Raw genomic sequence first — 13,704 nt, forward strand, 5'->3', positions numbered from 1 at the left:
GCAATTTATAAAATGAGTCATGACCACACGTACTACCTCAGAAACAGATAACTTTTTGTCATTAAAAATAAATTGACTCTGAGATCAAGCCTCCTTGAACTTTTTGCAAAATACTGTAAACATTTTTCTATTCAGGAAAGATAAAGTGAGAACTAGAAGCAAATATCTTAATAGCAGAAAAGAAGTTTCTGATTTGCTTTAAACCCCCTCACTTTCAGGCATTATTATAATTCCTGCATTTTTGGACTCAGCAAAAGCTGGTCTTTCTGGATGACACTTGCAGTCATGCTGCAGAAAGAATAACCTCATAGATGTAAATAATATGCTGATTCCTCTTTTTTTTTTTTTTTAAATCACTTGAGACAATTCAAGCCAATTGATGAATGCTGCTGATCACTGCAGCCTGTAAAAGAGCTAGATCTTCTAGGTCAGCCTGCTCTTTGACAATTCAGGTTATACTAGTGCCTAGGTTTTAAAAGCAGAACAAACTAAGGAAAAAAACAACACTGATTAATTCTGAGATATCACCTATGCATTCTTTGGTTTGCATATTGTCACCTTGAACAAGAGACAGACCCTCCCTCCTAGAGAAAACATCTAGTCAGCCTCATTGCAATCCCCGCTACACCTGGCCTGCTGATAGATATAAATCACTATGTCACTGAGGCTAATTTTGCCTAGTGCACCAATCCTTGAATATGATTCATTGATAAGGGCAGAAATGAGTTGATTTTTTTTTTTTAATTTCTAAGGTTTGAATGCTAACCAGTATTTTCTCTTTTAGAAGTTAATCACATTATTATTAAAAAAGACACACCTTTATACCTGTTATTATTCATTTCTATTCTCTTTTCACAATTTTGCTTGTCTACCTTTGCTCCACAGTCATCTCTTACCATAATTATTCCTATACTCCTATATTCCTATATATTCTGATTAAAAGGATCTGAACAGCATGAGGGAAATTCTGGGTCCGCCAGTTTCAACAGTTATTTCCTATTAACTTTAATTAGGTCAGAATTTCACCTCAGGTGAGAGAACACAAATGATGGAAAAAAACTGACAAATAATACCCCTTTACAAAAAGATACTGCAGGTATTCCAGAGTGAGAGTACAAGATGGTCAGATCTCTTCCACTTTAAATGCAAATCCTTACATAAAGTTGCAATATTTATCTTGAATGTTTATTAAGGGTATAGCTGCTCCTTGTTGAACAAAGGCTTCTGAAAAAAAGCTGTTAATTTTCTGGATAGCTTTTCTGTTTAAGTTACTCCAAGTCCTTGTTCTATCCCAAATCACAGTGCTCTTGCTGAGACAAAAACAACACATTACCTCCCCACACACTCGTCAACAATTGTTTTCCACCCACAGCAAAGCCTAAATACTTTCTGAACTTGCTACACTCCCAGTGTTAATGTCTCATATTCCACCTTCAAACATGCATATTAGAATTAACCACCAGTTTACACCTAGATCCCTAGACAAGAAGACTTGGCCACCAGCACTCTACAGTAAGATTTTGTGTTAAACTACTTTAATGCCATGTGTGACAGAAACAATGACGCTGTCATCTCAGGATTGCTGAAGAATAAAGAAGCATTATGCCAGTATTGCTGACTCCCAGGATGCTATTACATCTCCTGTCACAGGTTGCGTTTTGTCATTCACCAGCCAGTGGTCTTAAGCATAGATGAAATAATGCTGCATACCAGAAACTTGGAAAACCACAGACAGGGTCTTTCCAGAAGTACCCATGCCACCCCTATTAGAAGCAAGCCTGAGTATTTGGAGCCCCATACTCCAGTCTCCATCTCAGTTCCTCCCCTCATCCTTCCCTCCCCTTTCTGACATAGGGGAGATCTGGACCCATCAGGCCTTGCCCAAACATTTTTGGGGTAATGAAGGTCAGTCTGGCCCATGTTTGAGTTAAGGTTTCCAAGGTGGCAGGTTTCCAAGGTGGCTGCTGCTTGGAGACTGTTGGGGCATCACTCCGCCTGTGGGAGGAGGCATGTGACTGCCTTCCCATCACTTGCTTTTCTCTTCCCTTCATTTATTAATCTGTCTGTATCTGCACCCACTAGTTTTCGCACTTTGTCTCTCCCTATTCTCTTCTGTCTGCTGTGGGTGGGAGTGAGCCAGCAGCTCTGTTGGTGCTTGGCTACCAGTTAAGGCCAACCCAGGACAGGGCAGAAGGTGTTATCCCACCTTCCACATACAGGACAAAGCTTTAAATAAATACCACTGGCCTGTGCTCGAACGGGTGAAGGAGCTCTGTACCCTTTCCGCGATACAAATACGCAACCAGCATACTTACTCTTCAGTAAAGACCTGCTTTTTCTTTCAAAGTGAATGCCCACCCTGACAGAGCATGAACTTGCAGCACCTCTTGCAGCATGAACTTGCAGCAGTAGTTACTGCTTATTGACAAAACAGCTCCCTTGGATTAGCACAGCCAGCAGCTCTCTGCTTACACCTGGTCTTTACACCTTTACACCTAGTACATCAGTCTATACACATTATGTGTGAACTGGGGAAGGTGAGTGATGTCCCCTTGATCCTCCCTCCCACACCAAACAAAAGACAAATACTTTACACCACCTCTAGCTGAGTAAGTGATGTTGCTGCAGTTCCACTTCCAGCAGTAGCAGCTTAAAAGCTGAATTCCACAACACATGTACTCAATCCCTACCAGTATTAAGCAAAAACATTTTGTATTTTTAAAATGGTTAAGAAAAATGCACCACAGACATGAACTTTCATTTAATTCAAACAAGGCTGCCTGCATGTGAAAACTTTCTAACACAAATCTTGAAAGTAAGGACACAATGCACACTTCCAAATATTAAGCTATATCAATTACCAGAAAATCAGGATCAGCTTTAAAAGTTCATCAGCAGTGATCAGTGCTATGGCTGAACACTGAATATCATCAGTGCTAGGCTTCCCAGATGGGAAATTCCCATTAACAATCAGTGAGAGGGCACCCATGCAATGTAATAAAAGCTTGTTTGAAAATAAGCATATAGACAGTTACAAGACAAATGCTTGCAAATGTTTTGGGTCATTTGGTCTCTGAGGGCAGGAGGGAAAGGAAGGGAGGGTATTTCTAAATATGTAACAATGATCTAGTGAATAATGCTGAATGTGTAGTTCTTTTGGGCAGGATTGCCACCTTAGATTAAGTCTACAGTCATTCTTATTGCTGGAAGATGTTAGTTTTTTAATAGTGAATCACAAGCAGTTCACAGTTATTAGATTACAAAAACTCATGATGATTAGGACTCATAAACCATTGAAACATTAAGGATATATTTAATTAGAGACATTAGAAACAACAGCCAGGATTCATTTCTTTCAAGCTCTTCTATTTCACCTGTTACTTTTGGGGTTTATGTTGTCCTTTCTAGAAATAGTCATTGGCCTACTTAGAAAGAGAACAAGAATAAAATATGCCAGTTTTGTGATAACTTTCCTAGAGACACTTGCTTAGACTGGCAAGTATTTGGGAATTATGAAAAACAGGGTAGATAATTAAAGTTACCTGAAAAGTGTTATGTAAGAGTTCTCATTGTTCCTCTATTAACTAATAAGCAAAGACCTATTTTGCCCTTGTATTCCAGAACACTGAAAGTGTAGCTTAGTCTCTCCCAAATGCTAAAGCCTTAATTTGTTTAAAAAAAAAAAAAAAAAAAAAGTTTATGCCTGGAATGAGAAATAAATGCCTTCTCAAAGAAAGGAGGGCCAAAACTACTTCACAAAATTCACTTGTGCAATTACTCCATTGATAACTACATTAACTACAGTGATAACTTCCATTGATCACTACACCTGTTGCTGCTTAGGCCTTTTTACCACAATGTATCCATAGCTTTCTTTCTTTAATACCTTCTCCATTATGCTATTCTGATTTATCTATTAATTCTGTAAGTGGGATAACCTAATATTTAGCCATGGCCATTACTATCTCTCCAAAAACAAAGATATAAGCAACAAACATTCTTTGCCACCCATCAATGAGCATATTTCTGTGATTTTTATACCTCATATCTAAGACTCAAGGAGCGTCAACTAAAGGGTATATCTGAAAATTCAAAATACAAAAACAACTGCAAATATAATTAGCTTTACATTATGAAGTGATCCCAGTTTAGGAATGACAGACGTTCATTTTTGTAGTGACTAAATAATTGAATCTTTAGAGGCATAAAAATCACTTTGAAATAGTTGTATTTGAATTCATAGATTTAAAACCTATTCCTAATCATTTTTTTTAAGCCAAGATTTCCTCTCCAAAGGGGCAGTAACAAACCCAATCATTGTTACATTCAAATACAAAGAAACTGGAAAAAGAAAGCTAGGAAAATGATTACTTATTAAACTTAATAATTAATTTATTAAAAGAAATGTCTCACAGTATTTTACCATACCTTCATGCAGGTAAAGATATAACTCTTAAGATTCTTCTAACACTTCCAATAACTTCTGTATTTGTAAATTCACTTTCATGCTCAGTCTCTGTCCAAAGGTGAAAGTTTTGAATGACTGAGAAGCTATTTGCCATTCACTGCTTAGATTTTAAATGCTCTTAACATGAAGGTGGCTTCACATGTTATTCTGTTACAGTATTATACATACTATATATATATGTATACTGTAATACTATACAGTGTTATATATACAACAGTATATAGTTATTTTACTATAGTGCTAACAAAACTGTTCTAATACTAATATAGGGAAATAAGTCTTCAGCACATATTATTTAATCACATCCAATCATTCTCTTACTTTTAAGGGAAAGAAACTACAGCACTAGTGTGAAGCAACTGTCAGGCATAGCCTCTGCAAAAGAGGAGCAAAACAAAGGAGTGCTTGCTGGCCTGGGAAGATGACAGATGAGTCGGAAGCAGCCAGGAACAGGACAGAAATCGAATGCCCAGTTGTTTATTTCAGCCTCTGAAAGGGGACTTTAAGAACACATAGCAGCAAGGAATCACAAACAATAGATTGAACAATAGTAGCAAAAAAAATATATAAGAACTACAGCTGCCAGAAGAATTCACATATAATTGAAACTGCATCAGAAACTCATTATGAGAATAAGAAAGTATGTATTGCTTCCAAAGCCATTTAGAAAATTGCAGCATAGCAGAAAGCACATTGTATGCACTTTTATAGACTACACAATTTTTTCTGTAGGGGTGTTCCATATAGTCTCCATGGTCTCTTTTACACATTCAGATTATTCTACTGCATTCTAGAAACAAGCGGTAAATTTCTACTCAGAAGACTGAATGAAGAATAGGGAATCACTTAAGTCCATCTAAATTGCTATCTGGAACCATGGAAGAGTATGCATTTAACAGCACTACTTGAGATGCAGATAAGTTTTTCCAGGGGCATGGCAGGCTAACCAAAAATCAGGAAGACATAGTTCCCCAAGGCTCAAAGAAAAGCATAATAACCAAAAGATGAGATGATAGGCCAAAGCTTCATTCTAGAATTCAATACAATAAAACATGGACAAAGAAAACAAACGCTGGCATTTTAAAATCCTAAGGTATACTTTAGCAAAGCTGAGAGGCAAATCAATGCCAATTAAAACATCAGTGGCAATCAGAACTGAAAATAGGCTATATTTCTGGATAACAAAACAACAAACAATAAAAAGACATTTCTTTATGTCCTCCTTTATTATATTTTAAACCCAGCACCAAGTAGATTTTATTTTTTTTATATTTATATTTTTTATATTTTATTATGGATTTTTATTTTATTTTTCAGCATGTAAGAAAATAGGCATGGCTGAAATTACAGTCATTCAATACTGATCCAAACTGTGTCCTCTTTGCAGGCTGTACATAAATACATTCTGGTAAAATAAAACAAAAGCCAACTTCACTTGGACAGACGAGTATCAAATGAGATTGAGATCACACTGTGTTGGGCCTGTCTGAGCTGGAGTCACAAAAAAGGAATGGACTCAGTGATGAGTTCCTCATCTGCACATTTTGTGTAAAAGCACAAAGCACAGCTTCGAGCAGCAGCTAGGCCACTAAAGAAGCAATCCATAACAGACAGGAGGCCTCTGTTTTGCACAGACTAGGAAGGAAATTCTCACAGCCTTAGAAAGCAAAGAAAGTAAAATTTATATCCTGAATCTGGAATGTTAGTAGAGGACAGTTATGGCACAGCAGGCACCAATGATGCATCTCCACCTTTTCTGGAAGATATGTGGCCTTCTGTTACTTACTGTGACCTGAAATATCTGGAGATTGTGTGACCGAATGGAACTTTCCACACCATGTTATTAGCAAAAGAGGCTTTGATCATTGTGCAAAATCAGAGTCAAAACCTGGGCTTCTGCAGTGCAAAACCAACTCAGAGACCAGGAGAGGCAAATTAATTTATTTCAACCAGTCAATCATGCTTCACACTGAGAAAAGAAACTTTGTGCCAATATGGGATATTTTAGGCAAGTACAAAAAAGCCTTCAAGAAGTTAGGGGCCATCTGTTAGAAAAGTACATGATGGTATGGCACAGCTTCTCTATATGCTAATGCTGCAATAATGAAGGTGGTAAATAAACATCATGTTCAGATTGAAACAACAGGTCAGAAAAAGCAGTCTGTTTCAATGACAGTTGCATTTAATTACATATTGCTTGGCAGTGCACTGTAAGCATTTTAAAATCTTTTTCATTGCTATGACAATTACCATGATGCAAAAGAAATCATTGCAAACACCACTGAAAGAACTATGATAAAACAATTATGCTTCTATGAATAAAATAAGATCTCTGTAATAAAATCAAAATGTAATACAAGTCTTCTTGTGAAGAAATTGCCCACAATCCAAGGAATCCTTACATAGCTCTTCCCAGAGCTGCTAGGATGCTAGTGTATTCATCTAAATCACCATTTCTAGCAGCCAAAGGGGGTTACAATGCTTCCTGATCCCTGAATCTGGTGACCTGGAAACTCTGTTGAGTAACAGAAATGTAATTTTACCTTGTCTCCAAAACACAGAACATTCATAAGGATGCTTCTCTACACTGCCTCACTTCATTGTCTCCTCCCACCCCTCCCAAATAAAATGCATGCTATTTCCACTTGATGAAATTTAACTTTCATTTACTTGTTTCCTTCAGATCTAAAAATTCACCTTACAAATCTGTCTGCCTTTGTCATTGTAGTTGGGAAAAAGTATAAACACAACCTTTCAGCAACATAAAACTTGTCATTTTCAGTGTCCAGCAAAGTATTACCTCCTAGATGTAGGGAGACAGTAATCAAATCTAAGAGGAAGCTACTGGCTTTTTTGGCTTGCCACGCTGTAAGCCATGGAGAAATCAGCTCTTTCAGAGTTAAGAAAGTTTAATAGTTCTTAGTTTGCGCAATCAGAGTAATTCTACTGAATGTAATGGATCCAATGCAAATTCCCCCTACTGAAAATGTGGTTCTCCATTTTCAGCATGACAATTTTCAGAAACGTTTCAAACCATAAATGTTATGTACTCATCTCTTCTTCCCCTTAATCAGCTCTGTTGAACGCATCCCTTTTCTGCACTTCATTAAACTACTCATCTTCCAGTTCCCATGAAAATTGTATATTTGAAAACTTGTAAAAGGATTTGGAAAAGAATAAATCCAGCTTGGTAGGTCCAACTACATTTTATTAGAATGCCTGCAGATAGTTATTAAGTTTATGAAACTTGTTTTCCTTTCTTAAACTAGAAGGGCCAACAGTCACTACTTAGATTGTGTAGTCTTGCTCAACAACACCCTATGCCATCTAAAAGGAATCACGGCTTCAACACTGAGTCCCTCTGTTACAGGACAAGGATAGGTATGGGAAAAGACCCTGAGGCTGTCTTCTAAAAGGAAGGCAGGAAGGAATCAGCGTGAGTCTTATGGAAACTGCTAGAATGAATAAAGAGGATTTCCTGAGGCAAGGAAGGTATAGCTGAAAATATGTAAGTGATCTGTTACTCTCAGAAGACTTCATACTATAGTTTTAAAGGAATAAATTGTTATTTTCCAACTGGTCAATTGTGACCTGCAATACACATTATTCTGAGGAAAAGTCGGAAGTTTAGTCCTAGACATTTATTACTTACATATCTCCCTGAAACGTTGCAACTGGGAGCCTACCTCATCCACACAATACGCTGCAGTCTACACCTTGTCACTTCTGCACAGCTAGCACTGCAGGATCCAGCTTTACTGTGACTTGCTGTTATTCCTTCCTACAGTCTCTGTCCCCCCAGATGGCTGAACCTGATTTTAAAATAAATCAGGTAACTGGAAATTTTGGCATAAGATACCTTTGCACAGAAGATCTTACTAATGGCTAACGTAATAATAAGCAAGCCTCATGAGACCTCAGTTCCCTGCCTAACAACTTTTACCCCCTCATAGCAAAACCTGTGGCTCTCTTCCACCTGGAACAACTTCCATCCTGTAATGTTGCAACCTAAATCACTCACCCACAACAAAGGGTTGGTTACACTTGCATACAATTTTTTTTTTCCCTGACTTTTCAGGCTGTAGTTCCCTATACAGCATTTATTCCCTGTAATGTTACAGATTTATGACATTCACTGGGATAATTAGCTGCTTAACTAACTGCCAGGCTTTATTTGGATTTACAGATGGTTTAAAACTCACATCACACATCTTCCTACCTGCATGCCTTATTTTTCCAATGTGTGCTGAAATAACAGAAGCATTGTTTATTTGTAGTACTGGTATCTGAAGTACTCAAATACCAGTCAATAAACATTATTAGTAAAGCAAATCAGAAATACAGTGAAATCCTCCTAATTAGGACACCCTAGTGAACAGCTTATTGTCCTGATTATACAACTCTTAATTAAGAGAAGAGTTTATTCAAAAATAAAACTGCATGGAGAGCTTTAAAATGATAAAGTAAAATGAGTACTCATTGCAAACACAGAAGGAAAATTCATATTCCCTGCACCTCCTCTGTTAGTTCCTTTAATCTTCGACAACTTGATGCATTGCATTGAAAGTTCCTAACTTTTTAGCTCCTATTTAGGAAATTTCAATTTAGCACAGGTGGAATAAGTTCTTGTTTACCAAAATTTACAAATATGTCATAAAGTATATTACCATCTGCTTTAATAAAGCAATGATTATACCCCTCCTTCAGATGGAAACTACTACGATACTTGCTTCACTGCAGCAGAGTTAATTAGCTCAGGAGAAGTTCTACATTGTTTAGCCTCTATGTTTTGCCTCTGTTACCTGAGCATCTGCATTGTACTGCAGGCTACACACACACGCACATACACTTTATCTTGAAATAAAATAAAAACAATTTGTAGAGGAAACCTGTGCCATGTCTGAAACCCAGCATGAAAACATCTTGCCACTTAGCACTCTGAAGGCATCTGAGGGTCACAGTTTCTTGATCTCCAAGTTCTCTGACAGGTTCTGTGTAAATGTCAAAAATCTCAGTCTTTTTGCAGTTGACTTGTCTCTTTTTCCATTACAAGTAAGCCATCAACATCAAAACGCACACCATTGCATTTTGAACGTTGAATGGCAAACCACCTTCAAACTTCTTAGCTGTAGGAATTCTGCACTCAGAGATGCTACACTTAAGTACTTAAAACCAACAAACCCAAACAACTCTAAAATAAAAAACAAACCACTGAGAGGCACTGCTGTCACTCTGCTGGAAGTGTCAAGGAGCTCATAGCTAACTTAAAAAATGTAAACCTAAATAAATGAAAAGGAATCATATGAAAAATAAACAAAATAGCTCTGTGATTATTTGGGGGTAATGCAGAGAAAAAATCTTGCACAAAAACCTAGGTAGAATCCTGCACACCTCCAAATTATGCCCACCTGACAGCAAACCTTCTGTCATATTATGTATGCTCCCTCCCTGTGTAACAGTTTTGCAGATGCTTTCAAGATTGCAAGAAGGTCCCATCCACGCATTCCAGCTGCTGTCTCCATGATGTGCACAAGAAGTCACAAAAAACTGAAAGACACTGCATGACTTCATAGTCACCAACAATACCTCTTCCTCTAGCTAACGAGAGCAGACCTGAATGTCACAAAATTGTCTGCAGAGCATATGAAAACATACACATTTTTGGAAACTGAGCTTTTTCAGCAGAAGGATTTGTTTGCTTTAAAAATTTATCATAATTTAACTCAGATAAACAATCATTAAAACGTTTACCAATGCTACTGAGTAAATACTATAATACTTAGAAATTGCAAATAAAGCTTTGCCATTTCCCTTGCAAATAGTGACATGAAACTAACACTTAGGAGTTTCTAGACACAGTGTTAGACAAAACAATCTCTTTTTCAGGCACCTTTACATCTCAGAAATGTAATCTCACTTTTCCCTTTGTATCAAGTATTGAATAAAGTATTTAGTACAAAGTCTATGTTCCCACAAAAAAAAAAAAAAAAGATGACATTCTGTTTATCCATGTTGACAACTTGCATGGTCCTTACTTTAGTGTCTGTTTTGGTGTTTTGAACTCCCAACTCACTGAAATAATCCTAAAAGGTGACATTTTAGAAATATTACTTCTCTTTTCCTCTGTTATTTTTAAAGACTCATAACATTCAAGCATGGGTCATGATTTGGATGTCTGCTTCATGAGTTGAACAGAAGGCAAGGGCAAAATACTGTAAATCATGCTGTAGATCTTGTAGACTAATTTGTTATCCTTACAAGAGGCTATTTAAAATCTCTATCATGAGCCAGCTGGAGTGGTTGCTGTGCACTGCAGACACAGTAGTCCAGTCTTGAGTAATTAGATTTCAGGGCTTTAAAACAGGACTGAGCTACTACAACCTAAAAAGTTACTGTGCCACAGCTCTACCAATATCCTGTGGTACGTTTGGCAAATCATATAGATTCTGTGTCTCAAACTGTTTTTATGTGCAGGCTGGAAACACTTCTTCCCTCCTCACAGAAAGGCACTTGTGGTGTAACTGATCAGCAAACAGGTCTTCCCTACAGCTTTGCAGACGATGAGAGTGACAAACATAAAGAAAGGTACAGTAGAAAGCACTGAAGCAGGAAAAACTCACCCTTACCCCACCCAAAAAAAGAGTTTAGGCAGAAAGTAAACATATGAGGAAATGGATCTGTAGCAGGCTAGAATTTCCTGTCAGGGACGAGGTCTGAACTCACTGGATACATCCTGTCTCAGCATACATCTGACCCTGCTCTCTCCCATTCCTTTTCCCCACCTCTTCAGCCTCAACAAAACACTAAGAAAAATGTATTTGTTCCAGGAACCAAGAGGGGGGAAAAAAACTAAGGTTCTGTGCTGGGCTCGCTATTGCTCAACATGTCCATAATAACCTAGCAAAATGGGTAAACAGTGAAATGAAAAAAAAGTGCAACCACACACAATTCATACTCCTCAGAATGATAATTTTTTAAATGACACAGGTAGTATTGTTTCATTGAGGAACACAAGTTGCATATCTAAGAAAAAACAGCTCGATCACCTGATGAAGTTGAACAGTTAAGACTTTTGCTCTATCCTAATATTGAAGGGAAAAGTGTGCTTTCTAGTGTTACCCGTACCTGAATTTTGCTAACTCTTTCAGATTTTGGAGAACATGGTCAGGAGACTGTGTTTGCTTGTTCCAGTATTTCTCCCATAGTTAGGAGTCAGGAACCAACATTTAGATTGCTCCAAATGATGATGATTTAAAATATTATTTATTTCTGTAGGTCACACCTATTATATTTAATGGAAATGCTATCTATATTATGATAACATTGTTCAGGAAAATCTAGCATCTCATACCGTTTGCCCCGAGTAAACAGTGTTGCACATTCAGCATTCTAATGCATAGAGCATCAAGCTTTTACAGTTGTTCCTACAAATACACCTGATCAGCATGTAATGCAACAAAATACAGCATTTTGTAGCATATGGGATGCAAAGCAGTGAAGTGAAGGGTGTGCCTAGATCTCAGCTGTGGCATGCCACCTAGTTTGCTCTGTAGTATTTATTTAAACATATGGCTCATCCTAGGCAGCATCCACCACTGAAGCACAGGTGTGTATTCTTTCACTTGAATTCATGACCCGTGCGACAAAGCTACGATCAGCTCTTTCAGTTGTATACGTTATGCCAATTCTGTTGTATAAGTTTACTTAGAATTTACTACAAGAAATGAATGGAAATTCTGCATTACACCTGCATGTGACAAAAATACTTAATTATATCGAGCATTGTTTATACACTTTTCCCTTTAGAGAACAGGTCCTAATTAAAGCTCTTTGACAGTGCTATAAATCACAGAACAAGGATGCTGCGTTTTTAAAGGACAAATTTATAGTGCCTGAACAACAGCAAACAGGTTCCCCGACTTCCTCTGAAACAAAGTCATCAGTACAAAATCAAGATCTCATTTATTCTGGCTTGCTTCTAATGGTGGTAAACCTCAACATTTCAGCTTAGGTGTTTTCCCCAGTCTTGGATCTTCTATTGTTCTTTCTTCAGCACCATTTTGCATTGTGAACAAGATCTGCCTCAAGTCACCCTCACTTGCTTTCCACCTGGCTAGAAGCTGTTTAAAGAAGTCAAAGCTTACTAGGCTCTGTCCCCTAAAGGAACAGAAATTGACAGAGAGGCTTCTGTATTTCAGACAAACACTGCTGATTTGTTACACAGGAACTCTGCTGCTTCATAAATTAGAAAAGGCTCAAATCCATACAGACTTTTTTGCTGTTCTCTATGTTAAGGCACTCAAAAGATGTTGCAGATATTCTCATTTAAACTATTACCTAAACCAGTATTGGAACTTTTTTTTTTTTTTTTTCCATCTAGCTCTTGCACCTTTTCATCAAGCATCATTTTTATCAAGCATTCTTTTCTTTGGAGATGCTGTGAAATGCTTTGCCCTGAAAACTAGAAATGCCCCAGTTCATCCTCTCTGAAATACAGAAAACAGACAAAGCTAATTTCAGAGCTGTCTTAAGCAGAGCTGGCATTTCAGTATCTGAGATTATCATTGGAAATGTTTGCTAGAACCACAATTTTATTATGCAAACATATGAAATATAGTAACAGCTTAATCTTATTCTCATTGGAGTCATTGGAAGTTTTGCTATTTACTGAAACAGGAAGCAGATCAAACACTAGAAGCTTAATAATGCAAGCTCACTCACCATTGTGCAAATAGCTCTTGATTAATTCAAAGTACTGCTGTAACACAGAGAAGAGCTCTGTGAAGGAAGAAGTGAAGCCTTACTCTGCACAGGGGCAGAAAGCTTTCCTACTCTGGGAGCTATCCCTCGTGCTTCAGTGTGCTGGTGCTGGTCAAAGAGCTGCAGAAGGGGCTCTGTGCCCAACACCCCCAGGGCACAGGACCCCTCAATGATGCATGAATGAAAGAAGGTCTGAACAGAGCAGTTAGAAGCCTAATTGTCTTGCGGGCACCCAAGGAAAGCCTGCTGAAAACCTGGTTCTCCAGCCAGCTCAATGAAACCAGTCAGTCTATACCACTGTGAGCTCACTCTATCAGGCCAGGCAAGTCGATGCATGCATGTTTGTTTTCAAGCTATCCAGAACAAAGTTACATTTTTATAGCCTTCAGCTTCATTAAAATATTTTATGTAACAGTGATAACAAACTTGTTTAGACAATGATAAATAACAAAGGAGATAACGTACATTGTGCTACC

At 37.7% G+C, this 13,704-nt stretch overlaps 1 protein-coding gene across 9 annotated transcripts in view; it reads right to left on the reverse strand.

Annotated features, from left to right (window-relative positions):
• The window catches only part of GRIA2 (glutamate ionotropic receptor AMPA type subunit 2), a 90,391-nt gene that overhangs the window by 51,470 nt on the left and 25,217 nt on the right, over positions 1 to 13,704 (reverse strand). The window lies entirely within an intron of this gene.

Source organism: Anas platyrhynchos, chromosome 4, assembly GCF_047663525.1.
Source record: "Anas platyrhynchos isolate ZD024472 breed Pekin duck chromosome 4, IASCAAS_PekinDuck_T2T, whole genome shotgun sequence".
NCBI lineage: Eukaryota > Metazoa > Chordata > Aves > Anseriformes > Anatidae > Anas > Anas platyrhynchos.